Here is an 18171-nt window from a genome sequence, read left to right on the forward strand (position 1 = left end):
GAATCCGAATTTGTTGAACAATGAAATACTTTCATTTGAAATTGATCTGAAATCTGATTGAATTCGTTGGGGTAATTTCTAATTCAAGTTCTGTCGGAAGAGAAAAGAGAAATTAAGGATCGAAGGAATAGGAAGAAAAAAAATAAAACATAAGAACTAGAACTAAAGCCTTAAGCTTAGTTTGAAAAGAGTACAAATACAAATATGTACAATACAAATAAATACAAAATAATACAAAATGTAAGATTTTTCACTTTATATATTTGTATTTATATTATTTCCAAATTGAGCCTTAAATACAAAGTTGAAAATAAAACTATACATATTTATATTTGTATTCTTTCAAAACTGAGCCTTAGACTTCATTTGAAAAGAGTGTAAATACAAATATGTACAGTACAAATAGATAAAAAATAATACAAAATACAAGATTTTGCATTCCATATATTTGTATTTGTATTCTTTCTAAATACAAATACAAATACAAATATATACAGTGCAAATATATACAAAATAATATAAAATATAAGGTTTTATACTCTATATATTTGCATTTATACTCTCTCCAAACTGAGCCTTAAATACGTACGAAGTTGAAAATAAAACCCTGACAGATAGAAAACAAAGAAAATATTTCTAACCTGTTCATCCTTTTGAGGCCCCACTGGTGGGGTCCCAAAACAAGCATGCTCATCATTTTTAAAGCTTATCCATCTGTTGTTCCTGTTTTCTACTCTCGTTGTTGCAACCTTTTCTCACTTAAGTCCACCATGAAAACAAAAAAGTAGAGCCACTTATCATTTTTTAAACTCATTCATTTGTTCACATTTTTTGCTTTTAACGCTGCATTTTTTCCTAGTTTTGTATTCTAAGACATCATAAAATAAAGGCAAAACATTATTAGCAACAAGGGTTGGAAGAGAAGAAACGCCATTTCACGACCTGCAATGACAATTAAACAGTGCACACTAATGGTCCGTTTGGTTTGGGGGAATAGGGGATTTGAATCAGAATCGGAATGGCTCATTATGATTCTAACTGTTTGATTGGGAGGAATTGAAATCCCATTCCCATTCCCATTCCTGATGGAATGGCAGAATTCCCTCATTTGAGAGAATGAGGGAATGGCCATTCCCTCCCCTTCCTTGGAAATGAAATCCCATTTCAGTTGATTCCAATTCTCATTCAAATTCTTGTCTAAACCAAATAGACTATAGGAGTAGACCATTCGGTTCTGATACCAATATATTCCAATTTTACTTTCAAATCTGATTCCAATTACCATTATGAACTAAATGGACTCTAAAGTGTTTCACGACTAATGGTAGGTGAATAGAAGATTGAAGTGGTTTTCATGACGACAAGGGCTGGTAGGGAAAACCAAAATGAATAGGGTTTAGGTTTTTTTTTTTTTTTCCTTTGAATACTGGTGGGAAAAGGGAATAGGGTTTAGGGTAATGTAGACTTTTAGTATTATATATTTAATAAATTAATAAATATACATACTAAGGTTCCATTTGGTTCAAAGGAATAGGGGTATGGAATTGGAATTGGAATGGGTTATTCTAATTCTAACTATTTGGTTCGGCGGAATCGGAATCCCATTCCATTCATGTTGGAATGTCATTCCCCTATTTGAGGGAATGGTCATTCCCTGCCCCTCCCTTGGGAGTGAAGTTCCTGCTAACTCCCATTCCTGTTTGAACCAAACAGACTATGGGAATGGACAATTCTGGTTCAGATTCTGATGGATTTTGATTATGATACCAATTTTGATTTCGACTGCAAATCAAATGGACCCTAAGATATTTATTGAATAGATGGGGTTCATTCAAACTTGATGTGACTTTTAATCAAACTCTACTCATTACATGGGATTTTGATCCAATATTATATAGAGCCTATCTGATTCGGAGATAATTAAATCAAATGTCAGATCGATCTATGAACTTTTAGGTATTACTAGTGGGGAGCCGTGCGATGCACGTGATTTGTTAAGTGAAAGTTAAATAATAGAAACACATAATAGTATACAATTGTTTTATATTTTAACTTTTTAAATAATTAATAATTATTTATATTTTATATTCTACTTTTAATAATTTTTTTACAATACAAAATTAATAATAATTAATTTCAGCTAGGGTTATCCATCAAACTGATGAAACCGACCAACTTGATCGGCTTGACTTAAGTTGGTTAGTTTTCTAATATTTGCGATCAACTATGATTCAATAATTTCTCAACCTAGCCAAGTTGGATTAGTTTCGTATTGGCCATTTGTTAACCGACCAAAATCGAACAACCTAACTATATATATTAATATTTATATTTTCAATATAATTTTTTAATACGGAAAAGTGGGAAATTCCCATATTTCTTATTTTAAAATATTTTACATCATAAATTTAATTTTTAAATTTATTTGTTAATAATTCCATTATAATTTTTTAAATTTAAATTTAATTTTTAAATATAAATCTCTTGAACTGACTAATCAAACCAAAATTCGACCCAAACTAATACAACTCAAGTGGGCCGATTTTCACAAATGATCAGTCAGTTCTGAGTAACCAACTCCCCAACCTGACCAGGTCAATTTGGTTAGCCAAATAGTCTACAACCAAACCCAACCAACCCGTGATAACTCCTAATTTCAAATAAATTAATAGTCTAATTTGTAATAAATAACAATTTTTTAGTCTCCAATAATTATTGAAAATTTATAATGAAGATACACGATGATTGAAAATATATTGAAAATGAAAATACAATAAATACTATAAAATATATTAAATTAGTCAATAAATAGTATAATCTCAAAAAATAGTTTAATCTCTAATAAATATTAATCAACAAATTATAACAATACACTAAATACAACAAGTACAAGAAATTAAATTTAAAAAGTTCAATAATAGTAGTTTAACCTCTAATAATTATTGAAAATTTTATGTTAAATAACAAAACAAAAATTAATTTATACATAATTATTGAAAATATATTTATCACAAAAATAAATAATTACTGAAATACAATACATTAATTTTAGTATATATAATTGTATAATAAATATATATTAAGAGTTTAAAATAATTATTAAAAATATTATTTTTTGAAAGTTATTTTCTTGAATTATTAATTGATATAAGTGAAATTAGTTATTTACAATATTATCAAGTTATTCAAATAATATCATTATTTAAATTTTCAAATTTTAATTATTTATGTAAAATATTTAAAAATTTTGTTAATTGAAATTTATTTATTTTAAAGCTATTAAATAATATTAAATATTTTTATATAATTATATATCTATTTTATTATTATGTTATTTAAGATATTTATTTATTGAAATATTGAAATAATATTTTATTTTTTGTTGTTAAAATTTTATTATTAATTTAAATCAAACAATCCAAAAAATCATGATATGAATAGTATTAAATATATTATAATTTTTTTTGTGTTTTTAATAAATATTTTGAAGTTATTATATAATTTCAATAGAATATTTAAATAGTTTTTAAAATTTTTAATTCAAACTTTCTTTAGCTAGATATAGATATATAGTGGGGCAGTGAATAAATAGGAATTAGAGATAATTTTGAGAGAAACTCTACTAAATTAGAGATAATTTAGGAGATAAATATGAATTAGAGATTATTTAGAAGATAAATAAGAATTAGAGATAATTTAGGAGAAAGCGGGGGAGGTAGTTTAAGAGAGATTTTAGGAGAGGAGATTATTTAAGTTATTGGGTAAGAGAGAGAGAGAAAGAGAGATTTTAGGTAATTTTTTATGGGGAATGAGAGTTTCTCATTGGTTATTTAAAAATGACTTGGAATTAAGAAAGTAAAAAATTCAAAAAAAGGAAAAAATTCCTAGACTTTGTTCTTTTTATATATATATATATATATATATAGATAGATAGATAGATAGATAGATAGATAGATTGATTGATTGATTGATATGCCTAATCATGTTTAGGGTGGCTTAGCTTTGGAAAGTCCAGTGGGAAATGTTGTTTAATTCAAATTCAAACCAAAAGTGGGGGAATTGGGTGTGGGGAACGTACGAGTTCCATGTTCGTTTGAGTTGGGCTTAGGCTTTAGTGTGACATAGATTGTAAACCCAGGTCTGGCTGGTTCTATTGAGGGGCAGGTTTTAGTTGTGCCCGTAGACTCGACTTTTGATTCAGGAGCGGTTGTCATATTGATGTTGTCCCACAAATCAAGGACTTGTTTGATTTCACTTAGAGTAAGTGCTTATTTGTGTTGGGACCACACATTTAGTAAAAACCCTTAGAGAAGTGCTTATAAGTACTTATAAAAAAGGTGACCTCAAAGTTGCTTTTTTTTTTCAACAGTTCTTGGAGAAGTGCTTTTTTCAAACCAAATGGAGTGATTCAGTCCCTAAATATTTTTTATTACTAATTTTACCTTTGCATGAGGGTTTTCTTCCCTCTCCTCCTATTTGAACATAGTAGATGCATGGGGCGGCGAACTCTAGTTGCAAGTCCATCAACGATGATTGATGGTGCGAAAAAACAGTTGACAAACTTGTCATTTTTCCGTTTTGACTCTCTTTGTGCATTTTTTTTTCCAATTTGAAGCACTTTGAAGGGTTTTCTTTTTAACGCTGAAACCTCTCTCTTCTCCCTGTTCGTAGATCTATGATTGGGCGAGTTTAACGGTGACACCCCACCGTCTAGCCGCTGGTGAACAAATGTTAGTTCGCCCAAACTCCTCCCCTCCATGTTTGATGTTTTTGTTTTTTGGGTTTTTTGGGTGAATATTTGTTTGATTTGATTTTTTTATATTTTCAAATTAGAAATCTGAAATATTTATGCCTGGTTTTTTTGCATTGTCTATGTGATGATTCTTATGCACAAGTAGGATTTTTTTTTTTTGTGTTGTTGTTGAAAATCATGCAAAAAATTGTGATTGTATTCTTCTTTATTTTTTTTTTGTGCGTTACAAATTTTTCTTGATTTTTTGTATGAATAATTAGTTAAATGTTTATATTTTTCTTGATTTGTAATTGTATTCTTCTTTATTTTTTATATGAATATTTGTTATGTTTAATATAAGTTGTGATTAATAATTAGTTAAATGTTTGATTTTTTTTGAAAACTTGTGATTGCATTTTTTATTTGTGTTAAGTGTAATGGTGAAGCTTTGTTAATAAATATTATTTGGTGATGTTAAATTCACATTACATTTTTTCATGATTTTTTTTATTGGTGATGTTTTTAATATTTTTTTGAATAACCCAAATTTTCATTTTTTTAAATGAAAATTTTGTGAAAATTGCTCCATAAAAGCACTTTTAAGAAGTATTTTATGAAAGTTGTTTCTTAAAAACACTTTCCAGTAGCATTTTGTGAAAACTACACCTTGAAAGTACTTTAACATCTTATTTTCAATGTAAATATGCATTGGAAAATGTGTTTTGTCATTTGTCGATGCATAAATGTAATGTTGCCAAACACAATAAAAAATGAATCAGAGTGGAAATTTACCTTGAATCAGGATTTACGCTCCTTTTGTATCGTTTCCAAATGCAGCCTTAGAGATCATCAAATTTCTCGAGTTTCTCAAAATGACCTCACCAAGCCGAGCCTGTTTTGGAGCCATTACAGGCTCACAACTTTTTAAGGCACTAAGGCCTAATATCCACCACTAACTCGCCAGGGTTGCTGCAGCAGATTTAACACGTTTAGGCTTTGTTTGGTGATTAAGTGATTGTTAAAATAAACACTTGTTACACAAAATGGGTCACCAAAGAGTCTTAAGTGGTTATTGAAATAACCATGGGTGCAGTTAGAGTATGATTCACAGGTGGCGAACTCTCTAGAGGCATGGATGCAGAATGAAGTAGAAGTTTGTAATGCGTTAGGACTCACCTTATTGGCTGGAGAAGCTTTTGGGTGAGGGATACGCTTCTTCTGATCAGATCAGGAGGTTTTTGATGCAAACGATTCATTAGATGAGGTTGAGTAAGGTCCAGGTTTGGTGGAATGCACACCGAAAAGCCAATTCATCCATAACTGTGTTGCCAATACAAGTGGAAGTGGCTCCATTTTTCAAAAGGGTTCAACGGCACAGCAACTGCAGTCCGTTCAATATAATCCAGCTCGTGCAATCTCTTCTCTTTGTATAGATTACAAAGATCTATCCAGCTCTGCATTTTTTTTAATCCAGAGGATAAAAGAATGTTCACATTTAAAAATCCATAACAAAACAGTGGATCTGGGTCGATCACTCGATCTAGGTGCTCTTCCCAAACGAAACCACTACGATAATTAAACATAGGGATGAACGAAGGGGATGTGTTCTCTGTTTTGGGAGCTGAGGTACTTTCCCTTCTGCTTGCATCCGTATGTACTTGGCTCCACAGAGTTCTTTGGGTTCTTAACATCGGCCCGGAAAAAAACCAATCCAAGTTGTTAAAAAAAATCCAGGGGTAGTTTAGTATTTAACCAATTAACCCCCGTATTATATTCAAATCATTGCAGCGGGCCCACAAGCAGCTTCCTTACGGCAGAACCGTGAATCACGGCCCTTGATGTGTATTGCTGTGGTGGGCCCGGCAGTGTGACAAAGAAGTTATAAAGGGCTTGCCTTGTCTATATAATACAATTGTGCGTTGTGCGAGGCTTCATGCCTAACCTGAGAAGTTTGAACGCCACATTTCATTTTCAGTCGATACCCAGGATGAGGCAAGGTCTCTCTTCGAGCTTCAGGTCTTCACAAAGACAAACGAACGATAGGAAGGTATATTCTCTCTCTCTCTCTCTCTCTCTCTCTCTGTGAGCAAATAGAAACACGAAAGATAAGTACATGGAAAACAAGAGGAGCATGGGATGAATAGGCTACGCTTTAGTTATTTATTTATTTCTCTGTTACTAAGACTTCCATTCAAAGAACTAACAAGAGAACTTCATAACAAGAAGAATTGATAAGGATGGGGCCACTTTTTCTTCAATCCTCTGTGGATACATTGCCAAACTTAAGTAGTTTGATCAGGAGATCTGATGCCCAAGTTATATCTCTTCTATTTATAGCTTTTCTTCTTATCATTTGGAGCTGATGCGCAAGTTAATTAGTGCTGTTTCATTTGCTCCAACCTATAAACTGCTGAAATGAATAAACATCTATAATTGTAAACCTGCTTGTCTATAAACCAAGGAATGTTTGAATAAACCCTTTATTTATTTTCTTAAGACTTGCAGCACATCACGTTCAGCTTCTAGATTCAGACATGCATGGAGCTGGTGTTCCAAAATGGAGCCTCAAATGTTAGCTCTGCAATTGGCTGATATGACTAGATAGCAATTGTGGGTTTTAGGAACAGGATCATAGCTTCAAATCACAAACTAAAATCCCCGAATCGGGGTGCAGTATAACTTTGGAATATGGTTATAATTTATTAACTTACCTTTTCACAAAAAGAAAAGAAAAAGACAAAACTGCATCACCATATTTACTCGGGCAGCTCCATCAAAATTTCATTTCGCCCAGGGAAAAGGTGGGGAGTAGTCCATGTTACGTACATGAAAATCTAACATGGTTGCTCCGTCAAATCATTGACTATGGCTAATCCTTTTGTTATTTCACTTGGGTGGAGCTTTATACCCTGAATTACATTAGATGTTGCTTTTCCTCTCTTTGCCTCTCTCTCATCTGTAGCAGTTTGGTCTTGATTGTTGGCGAACTTCAAGATTTCAAAATTGGACCAAACGGTCCATGCCTAAAATATTTGATTAGCTCTGGCTTAGATATGTGCAACCCTGGAAGACTCTTTCTTCTTTCTTTGGAGCAGATGTGTCTACTGTTCAAATTTAATGAGGGTTTGAACTTTCGTCTCTTTTATTTTTTCGTACTAGTTGTAGAAGGATGGAAATTTGGGAATGAATCGGTCATTCATGGTCCCTGTGGCATGACCAAAGGCGCCTTCAGAATTAGAAAGCAATTACTTCGTCAAATGCCTTATTAACTTCACGTTGCTATGCAGGGAATCCTGAGGGGCGTTGCTACAGCAGACATGGAAAGAACTGCAGCTTACTTTGACAAGGTGAAAACAGGAGAAGAAATGAAGACTCAGTTAGGACAGGGTTCTGGGATAAGCTATGGATCCTTAACTCATGAAATAATAAAGGGGGATTTTAGGAACAGAGAGCTTAGTTGAACTAGTGAGGATGGTTGGGCAAGTAAAGTATTTGAAACCGATTAAGTGGATGAAATCAAATCAGCAGGATTTGAAAAGACAAAAAGAGGAAATTCCATTGGAGGCATGCCAATGAGAGAAATTAATCCAGTTTCAACTTTAGTTTATTTGCATAACAAGTATTTCTTCCAAGGAAAAGAGAATATACTGAGAAAATTACATTCACTTCCGGGTTGAGGTAGACGAAGAAATAGCTGGTATATTCTGCGTCTATTAGAGGTTTTGAGCTTGAGCTGGTCAACTATGGGTCAGATTCGTGCAAGAACTACACGGTTGAAATCTGGGCTAACGGCATTTGGATCAATATTTTATTGGTAGAACCACCGCCACAAATATTCAAGACCAATAAAGCTATATTCAGGTCTGTGCAAGGCATCATCTCATTGGGGCATATTGTAAAATCTTTGAAGCTGTCACAAAACTTACAATGTCTCTGGGAGGTCAGATTTTATCACACCTCAGCAACCATGGCGTGAAACTGACTTCCCAACCACTCTTTTCGACTGATAAATGCAAGATTAGAGTAATTAGACAACGTACTATCCTTCCTGACAAGACAAAACTTGGTCGGCATCCCTTCCAAGTGAGTGGTTCATACGAAATATTCAATCAATTTAGCTTTCTTCTGATGGATATTTAATTGGCTAAGATCAGGTTTCTGTGGGCCAAATTAATTACGCATTTAAAAATTCATCTGTGGCCTGCTCCATAGTTTTGATTGTTTAAGTTGTGCTTTTCAATGGGTCCCCTTGCTTAAGGATTTTTCTTTATCCTTCCCCTCCCTTTTTCTGTTTTATCTTTCAATAATATTTTTATTTTATTATAAAAAAATGTCCTATAGCTTGTATTGAATATTGAACATTTTTTCTCGGTATTAAAAATTGAATAATAAATGGGTTTTGGTAAGTTCAGTAGGAGAGAGGAAAAGGTCATCTAAATATTACATGTTACAGATATTAAAATATAATGTAGTGGGCTCTGTGAAATTCATCCAGCCCAACTAAGAGAGAATTTCTGTCTGTTATGTTTTAGACACTTATTTTAGAATAAGTAATAGGTAAGTAAAAACAATAATTTGTGTTGGTTTATGAGGGCATGGATCTCATTATTTCTATTCAACTGACTGAATAAAAATTAGTGCTCAGATTGGGGTCGAAATAGGAGTTCAAGATGGGAAAAAAAGTGAATGCTTTTTAAATTTTGGCTGTTTAATTGCTTCCCCCAAAAACCAAGGTCCTTGAGATTCAAATTAAAAGTAGACTTCTTCTTATGTTTTAACATATTTTCTAATTCTTCACTCCTATGGACCTTGCATTTCCATTCTATTTTTAAATTCTTCTCCTTGCATTATCAAAATGGAAAAGAAATTTCTTTTGATATCATTACTAGAAAACAAAATAAGGTGGAGAAAACGGATAGCTAAATATGTAAATTAAACAATAAGATGATAAACATTCTATTGCTTATGCTAAAAATAAAAAGATTAACTAATTTGAACTAACCAGATCACAATTATGGCTGTCGTTGGTGAAGGTTTAATATAGATTTTCGGGTTGCTTTTTCTATGAGTTTAAATTTAATTATGGTAGACATTCATGGTTTTCATTTTACTATCTTTCCTATTCTATTTCATTTTTATTATCTTTTTATTTATGGTTAATTTTTCAATCTATCACAACCGCAGTTGTGGCCCTCAAAGATTAATTTAAATATGATTTAAAATAGATTTTTTGTTGCTTTTCTTTGAATTTCATGGTAAACAAAGTTTCATGGTTTTCATTTTGCTATCTTTTCTATTTGTTCTCATTTTTGTTTCTTCTAGTAATGCTTAATGTTTCAAATCAACCTATTACAATGACAGTTGTGGCCCTCCTGACTTTGTTAACTATTTTATTATTTTTTTCTCTGATTTTAATTGCTTTTGATAGACTTTCTTCTTGTAATGCTTAAAGGTCATGATCAAGCATGAATTTTATTTTAAAACAATGGTGCAGCATGAAGATATGACAAATCTTTTATGAATAGGTTTGGTAGCTCATTTGTCACAGCATGACTTTTCTTCTCTTTGTTGTTTTATTTTCAATTAATTTGTGGTTCAAAAAAGTTTAGAAAAGTCTTTAAATTCTTTGAACTTATGATAGATTTTCTTTTTCAATTGTTTTTGTCTTGCCTTACACGGCACGACAATAACATGTGATGTATGTCAAAGAAATGACAAAATCATTTATAAATGGATTTGGTAACCCATTATGTCACGGCATGACTTTTATTGTTAGATACTTATGGATCACAACTATATAATTTGAATATTAAAAATATTTAAAAAATAAAATATAAAACAAAGTAGAAATAAAATAAAATAAAAAGTTGAAAACCGTAAAATATGTGTTTCCATGTATGTAAATTCAAAGAAAATCATATATTTTATCCGTTCATTTCTTTAATATGCAACAACTTGCTTAATTTATATATCACACCATTGCATCATATAATACAAGCTAAAATTCATTTGTAAAAAATGTGGTTTAGTATTTTAATTTGATATCTATTTATTAGATGTTTATGCATCATAATGTATGTATATATTATTTAAAGAGAATAACACCTAAAAGTAATTTACAAATTCTAGATTAGACAAATAAAATTTAAATTTAAAATCTAATATACATTGATCAACCATTAATGTATGTTTAAAGAAATTCCATATGAATTATTCGTTAGTCTTTTTTTGAACCACAATAAAAGTCATGCTGTGACATAATGGGTTACCAAATCTATTTATAAATGATTTGTCATTTCTTTGACATACATCACTTGTTATTGTCGTGCCGTGTAAGGCAAGACAAAAACAATTGAAAAAGAAAATCTATCATAAGTTCAAAGAATTTAAAGACTTTTCTAAACTTTCTTGAACCACAAATTAATTGAAAATAAAACAACAAAGAGAAGAAAAGTCATGCTGTGACAAATGAGCTACCAAACCTATTCATAAAAGATTTGTCATATCTTCATGCTGCACCATTGTTTTAAAATAAAATTCATGCTTGATCATGACTTTTAAGCATTACAAGAAGAAAGTCTATCAAAGCAATTAAAATCAGAGAAAAAAATAATAAAATAGTTAACAAAGTCAGGAGGGCCACAACTGTCATTGTAATAGGTTGATTTGAAACATTAAGCATTACTAGAAGAAACAAAAATGAGAACAAATAGAAAAGATAGCAAAATGAAAACCATGAAACTTTGTTTACCATGAAATTCAAAGAAAAGCAACAAAAAATCTATTTTAAATCATATTTAAATTAATCTTTGAGGGCCACAACTGCGGTTGTGATAGATTGAAAAATTAACCATAAATAAAAAGATAATAAAAATGAAATAGAATAGGAAAGATAGTAAAATGAAAACCATGAATGTCTACCATAATTAAATTTAAATTCATAGAAAAAGCAACCCGAAAATCTATATTAAACCTTCACCAACGACTACCATAATTGTGATCTGATTAGTTCAAATTAGTTAATCTTTTTATTTTTAGCATAAGCAATAGAATGCTTATCATTTTATTGTTTAATTTACATATTTAGCTATCCGTTTTCTCCACCTTGTTCTGTTTTCTAGTAATGATATCAAAAGAAATTTCTTTTCCTTTTTGATCATGCAAGGAGAAGAATTTAAAAATAGTTTGATCGTTTATAGATGATTTGTCATTTATAAAGAAATGACAAACCATTAGTTTGAACAAGTTACATTTTTGTGAACTTATTAGGTTTACAACTTCAACGTTTAGCTTTTATTAGTTCACAAAGAAATGATAAATCAAAGAAGAAGAAGAAAAAGAAAAGGAAATTTTAATTAACTTTAGCTTTTTTAGTTTGATTTCAATCGTTTTTAAATGTCATTCTTTTTTAAATAAAATAAATAAAGTTATGATCTATAATGCTTTCAAATAGATTTTATATTATTTTATTCTAATTTTATATATTACAATATCAATTAAGCAATATGCTTTGTAAAATGATCTTTAGGTTTTATTATATGGCATAGTGACATGATATATAAAATGATAACTTGACATTAACAATAAGCCCATGTATCCTAGTCTACCAATTTTTTTTTCTCTTGATCCTGTTTCTTTATTGCATATATTCTGTAAATGAATTTTAACTTGTATCATAAGACATGCCAACAAGCTATGTAAAATAATAATTTGGTTTATCCAAAAAAATAGATTAGACATGACATGCATATTTTTTCTTTAAACTTAAAATTAATGGTAGATCCAAATAATAAATTGATTTTTTCTCTCTTTTGACTTTGTTTCGTTGAATTTGATTAATTAAAATATTAACTAAACTTATGATCTATTTCTTTCTTTTAACTTGACATTATTCATAATGCCATCTATTATAACATATCATTTTTTAACAATTTTTATTTATATTAGTAAGAATATTAGCTAAATTATTTGTTTATAAAAACATTTCTTACACTATATAGCATGATATCAATGAATATTAAGTAATAGCTTAGTGTATGATAAAGAAATGAAAAAACATGATATATAGATATTGTAAGACATGACGTGATTTTCTTTTTTAGGTTTTGAAATTACTTTTAATTTAAATGCATGTTGTGATACAAATGCTACAAATAGGGATAATGATCATGAAAATCAGATAAAAAAATTAGATTATAATAATTTGAGTTAGAATCTTTGTTAAACTTGACAAGTGATGATATACAGATTTGGTAAAATCACATAAAATGTATTATCATTTTTTCTTTTTTTTTTTTAAATTATTTGTTTTTGCTTTTTGGATTTATTTTTTAAGTATTGCAATTAGAGTCACAATAATTTGCAAGATATTTTATATTATATTTATTTAAATTGACATCAATGGAAATGCATGTCATACTATATGAATTGATTGAGACTGTATAATTATTATTTAATTGCTTTTATTTTTCAATTGCTTTTGATGCATATTATTTAATGTCATAAGTTAGATTAACATTTCATATTTTTGCTTCATAAAATTAGAATCTAGTTAAGTGTTATAGAATGATATTTTTAATATTGTATGCAAAATATAATGACATTTGAATTTCATTGTTATTAGCGTATTATTTTTATTTGTTATTACTTTGTTCAATTGTCTTTCTTGTATCTTATTTCTCAAATGATATAATTAGAATTTATTTTTATTAATTTTTTTGAAAGATGTAATGTAAAGCTTTATTAAGAAATGGTGATATATAATATTAAATAGTAAGCTATTAAATGAAAATAAGTGAAAAAGTGGTTAGAAAAAGAATAAAATATAGATGTTAAGCTATCTTAAATATGCATAGTCATTAACTCTATTTATACAAATCTGAGTTAACTCATAGATTGTCTTGTTTATTATTTCTTATGATAATGTAGATAGAGTGCTTTTTATTTTATAATGAATAATCTTTTTGATTGTTGTTCTTACTATTTTTTTTTAATTTATCTTAATCTTTATTAAGTCTTGTATGTAGAAAGATATTATCATAATTTAAATTCAACAATAGGATTCACATGAAAATGTTATAATAAATTATTGATTTTTTTTTAATTTAAAAAAGAATAGGTGTTATTCCATTTCTCCTAACAGCACTTTATTTTTCAAAACATGAAACCAATTTTAACTACAATAGAAATATTGAAACAACTTTTAAACAGTAATTTAATAAAACCAATAACTTTAACAATAATTTATTCATTCATTTAGAAGTTCATATACAGTAAAACTCTAATAGCACTAATAGTCTAGTGCACCGTTAACAAGGAACATGAATGACATTTTCCTTTCTATTTTATGACTTACAACTCGTAATTTTACCACCTAATCTGCCAATTTGCAATTGGTAGCAAAAATAGAATCATTGATTTATGACTCTTTTATTACTTGTAGTGTTTATGAAGTTTCTTCTATTTCTTATTTCAAAAAATAAAAATAAAATTTCTTTTATTGCATTGATGTGTTAAAGCAGAATTTTCACCTGTTTGTGTATTTATTATTTGTTCATTATCAATAATGCTACTAACTCTTGATGATAATGAAGATTTTTAGTCATTAAAACATTGCTCAAGGGAATAATAAATTGAAGTTCAAGATAAAAGAATCGTCAATAAATGTGCTTTCATAAATTTATTTGTTAAACTTTCAATTAGAGTTGAGTTAGACTTTAGACAACCTAATCTAATATGAGTTAAAAACAATAGTAGTATAAATAATATTTGTAAAAGTGATATTAAGATAATTTTGTTATTTATTAGTATAAATGATATGTTTTTCATAAAATTTTTTGATTTAATTATTCTCTTATCATCTAAAAGAATTAATTTATATTTGATAATTTCTTTATTTAGAAATGCTCATTCAGTGCAATATTGAAATAAACACGATTTTGATAAAAATGAAGGGTTTTAATTCGAGTTCTTAATTCAAATTCTCAAAACTTAGGTTCAAATCCAAATAATACTTTTTGTATAATTTTGGGTGAAGCTATATCTAATACTCAGTCAATATGAGTATTTCTCTTAAAAAAGAAATTAGTAAAAGAGTAGATGAGAGTAGGATGAGGGTGGGCCTTGGCGCAATGGTTGGGTTGCTCCATTGCAACCTGGGTGACCAGGGTTGACATTGGCAGGAATCATATGCACAACTTTGGTTGTTCAATGCAATATTTTAAGAATTTAATTCAAATTGTGCTGAACTAATGAAAGATCATAAAACAGATATGTGTTTTTATTTATTTAGATCTTTCTAAGAACACTTAAAATTGAATTAGAGAATTCAAACCTGGTTTGAAAAATTATATATGTGATGTAACTTCCCTTATTCTAACCAGTTTGTTATCCTTCATAAACGAGGGCAATTGTTGGGAATCACATAATCAGCCATCACATCTAGAAGAGCATTGTAATAAAATAAGTGATTTTCATTTGGAAAGTATCAGAAGTCAATAAAATAAGGGATTGGAGTTGCAAATCTAAATCCCAGAAGAATTAGTTAGATTGGAAGGAGAAAACTTCAAACCGGTTTGTCATCCTTCATGAGTGATCAGGGCATCTGTTGAAAAGCACATCCGTCACATTTTCAAGGGCCTTATTTATTTCTTGCTTTTCCAACAAAACAAAAACAAATAATGAATGGAATTTATTTTCTTTTAAAATTATATACTCTTGTGCACAAAACTTTCCAGGACATTTCATTTTGATGTTCTTAATAAGGTTCAATTTGTTGATATAACATCTTGTTATTCATTCTCAGGGAAAGAAATCAGGATAAGGTTCCATTTGTTTCCGCAGCAATTTCATCTAGTATTACATATGCATGATAATGTAGATGAAAAGCTACAACTCTAAGTAGATTTCAAACAATATGTATAAATTGAACCTAAACCGGAAATTGCTACGCAAACAAAAGAAACCTAAACCGGAATTTTCATTCTCATGCTTTTGCGCTTAAAACTTTATAAAATATATCAAGATGCAAATTGAACCTAATTTTGTAGATTTATTATAATGAAAATTATGCATGTGACCAGTTGGCTGACAGAGTGGGACCTACCTGAGATGACACAATCTTCCAGCTTGGCGGTATGTGCCATTTAAAACCATGAAGTTCAACCTGAAAAGTTGGTCAAGTGATGGGTTTGGCCGGTTCAACCCGATGGTAAGCCTTGGAATCAAATTATTATTCATCAGGTACATACGTTTTAGAAAGTTTGCTTTCGGAATCATGTGTTTTCAGCATCATAGATTTGTCTTTTGTTTATAAAAAAAAAAAAAAAAGTGATTTGGGCAAATACCATTTCTTATTAACATGTTAACAAATTACGTCTAATGTAGTGACTTGCCTATGATTTCATATTGCTTCCCCTCTCTCTTCCTGTACGTGTACGTGTGAACGTGCGACTCAAATAGGCAAGATGAGGAGTTTATTAGAAATGGATGTGCCCAAAACAATAACTTGTATCTTTTTATGAAAAAAATCATTAACATGTATTTCCGGTATCTAATCCTGGTAAAATATTGACCAGGAGACATTCCCATGCAATTATCCTAAACGAGTAAACGATTAATCATTAGCATGTTAACATGAAACAGTTAAAATTGTTAAACTAGAGATTAAACTGGGCAATTTAATCCTAGAATCAAAGAAACGAAACTTCCGAGAAGACTACCGAGTACCGAGGCATAGCATATGTACCCATTTTTCAAAGAAGAGAGGAAGAGAAGGGTTTTTCTTTTCTGTGTTTCTCTGCGAGCTTTAAGAGTTGAAAGAGAAGGAAAGGAAAAAAGAGAGTGTCTTATCATCCCAAGAGTGGTATGGGAAATTTAACCAGTCGTATTCCTTCTTCAAGCTCCTTCAAATTTCTGATTTTCAATTTGAACCGATTCAGTGGAGGACACACCTCCGTGAACTTTCAGGGGAAATCGCCGGCCTCCGATCACCCAGTTGAAATCCCACCACACTCGACTCCGACTCCTGCTCTAATCATACCAAGCAACTCTTCTTCCTCTCCTTCGACTCTCTGGCGTACCCAGATGGTAATATCTCCCATTCTTGTAGCGGGGCTTCTCACCCTCCATCACAATCGAGTCGAGGGAAATCTCTTTACCTCCAACCCCGAGCTCTTCAACACCTTGTCGGCCTCTGCTTCTTTCGCTTTCATGGGCACTGTAGTTGGAGTCTCAGTTCGTCGCTTCCATACAAGGGTTAGCAACTTTGCCCTTGTTTGTGCACATACTTCTTTGGTTGTCTCCTTCTTTCTGTTGACTGGGGTTTTCCTGGCCCGAAATCCTAGGGCCATTTTACTGGGAAACTGGCCTTCTACTATGAAACAGGTAATTAATCTTGATAACTTCTCTATTATTTCCCTTTCATTTGCTGCTACTAAAACAACTTGGATCATCTGACATGTAATTGGGAGGACGGAAAGCAATCCCTGGTCATGATGTTACTTAGATAGTTTTTTCTCCATCTTTCAGACAGCGCCAAGAGAGTTGGCGTTTCTGGCCGTCGTGAATCGCCGGCTTAGACTTTATCTGGCGGATGAATGACAGGATTTTAAATGAATTTTCTTGAAGTGACCCATAATACCCTTATATGTTCTTTCTTTCTTTTGTGTTTAGGTGATGGCGAGAGAAGTAAAGATGATGTAGGGAGGGATTGAAGTTGGCAGTCCTTCGTTTGTTTCTTTCCGCTTCCTCAATATACATCATGGTTCGCCTTTTATTCCCTTATTTTCGCTTGAAAATACTCTTAAATGCTTGTTTTAAAATTTTATATGGATAAACAATTATTGCTTGCAATTGTTTAGATAGAGTAAATCGAGTTCTTACTCTTTTCTTCTCTCAACTTGTTGAATTTCGTTACTTTCTTTCCTTTCTGTTGTTGACCCAAGATATATGAATTAAACCTTTGCGAGTTGTTTAAATAATACTTCGTTTAGATGGACACGTAATCACGCCTGAATCCTAGGGTGCACGGAATGAGCAAAACTGAACTCGATCGGAGTTGAGTCTTTTCAATGTTGTTGGATAAAAAATCTGTCTTTTTCAAATATGAACTTGTAATTATTAAGAATTAAAGATTTTGATGGGAGTGCTGATGGGGTAAGGTTTGGTGACTAAGAATTGACACCTTCTAGATGCTTGCGACTCCTCCATTGTTTCTCATTGGTTGTATTCTCTCTCCTCTAGTGTCAATCATCAGGGCTCTGTACGTATCACCATGACATTGATAGATTTAATGCCCTGTAATCACTTATCAGTTTAATTATTTGTTGAATGAAATTGGAAAGTTGATATTTAATCGTTTTACGTTATCAGGCAAATTCAACTTATCCAATAAGTTGAAACCTGTAGACGTTTTTGTTAAAACCCACAAGCTGAGCAAT

At 30.6% G+C, this 18171-nt stretch overlaps 1 long non-coding RNA gene across 1 annotated transcript; it reads left to right on the forward strand.

The window, feature by feature from the left end:
- The first annotated feature begins 6623 nt into the window (after positions 1–6623).
- LOC104588063 (uncharacterized) lies at positions 6624–17630 on the forward strand. The gene is made up of 4 exons (XR_016081320.1): positions 6624–6779; positions 8020–8815; positions 15814–17116; positions 17405–17630. It is a non-coding gene; the product is annotated as an uncharacterized LOC104588063 (long non-coding RNA).
- Positions 17631–18171: the final 541 nt, after the last annotated feature.

Source organism: Nelumbo nucifera, chromosome 1, assembly GCF_055504915.1.
Source record: "Nelumbo nucifera cultivar China Antique chromosome 1, China Antique-T2T, whole genome shotgun sequence".
NCBI lineage: Eukaryota > Viridiplantae > Streptophyta > Magnoliopsida > Proteales > Nelumbonaceae > Nelumbo > Nelumbo nucifera.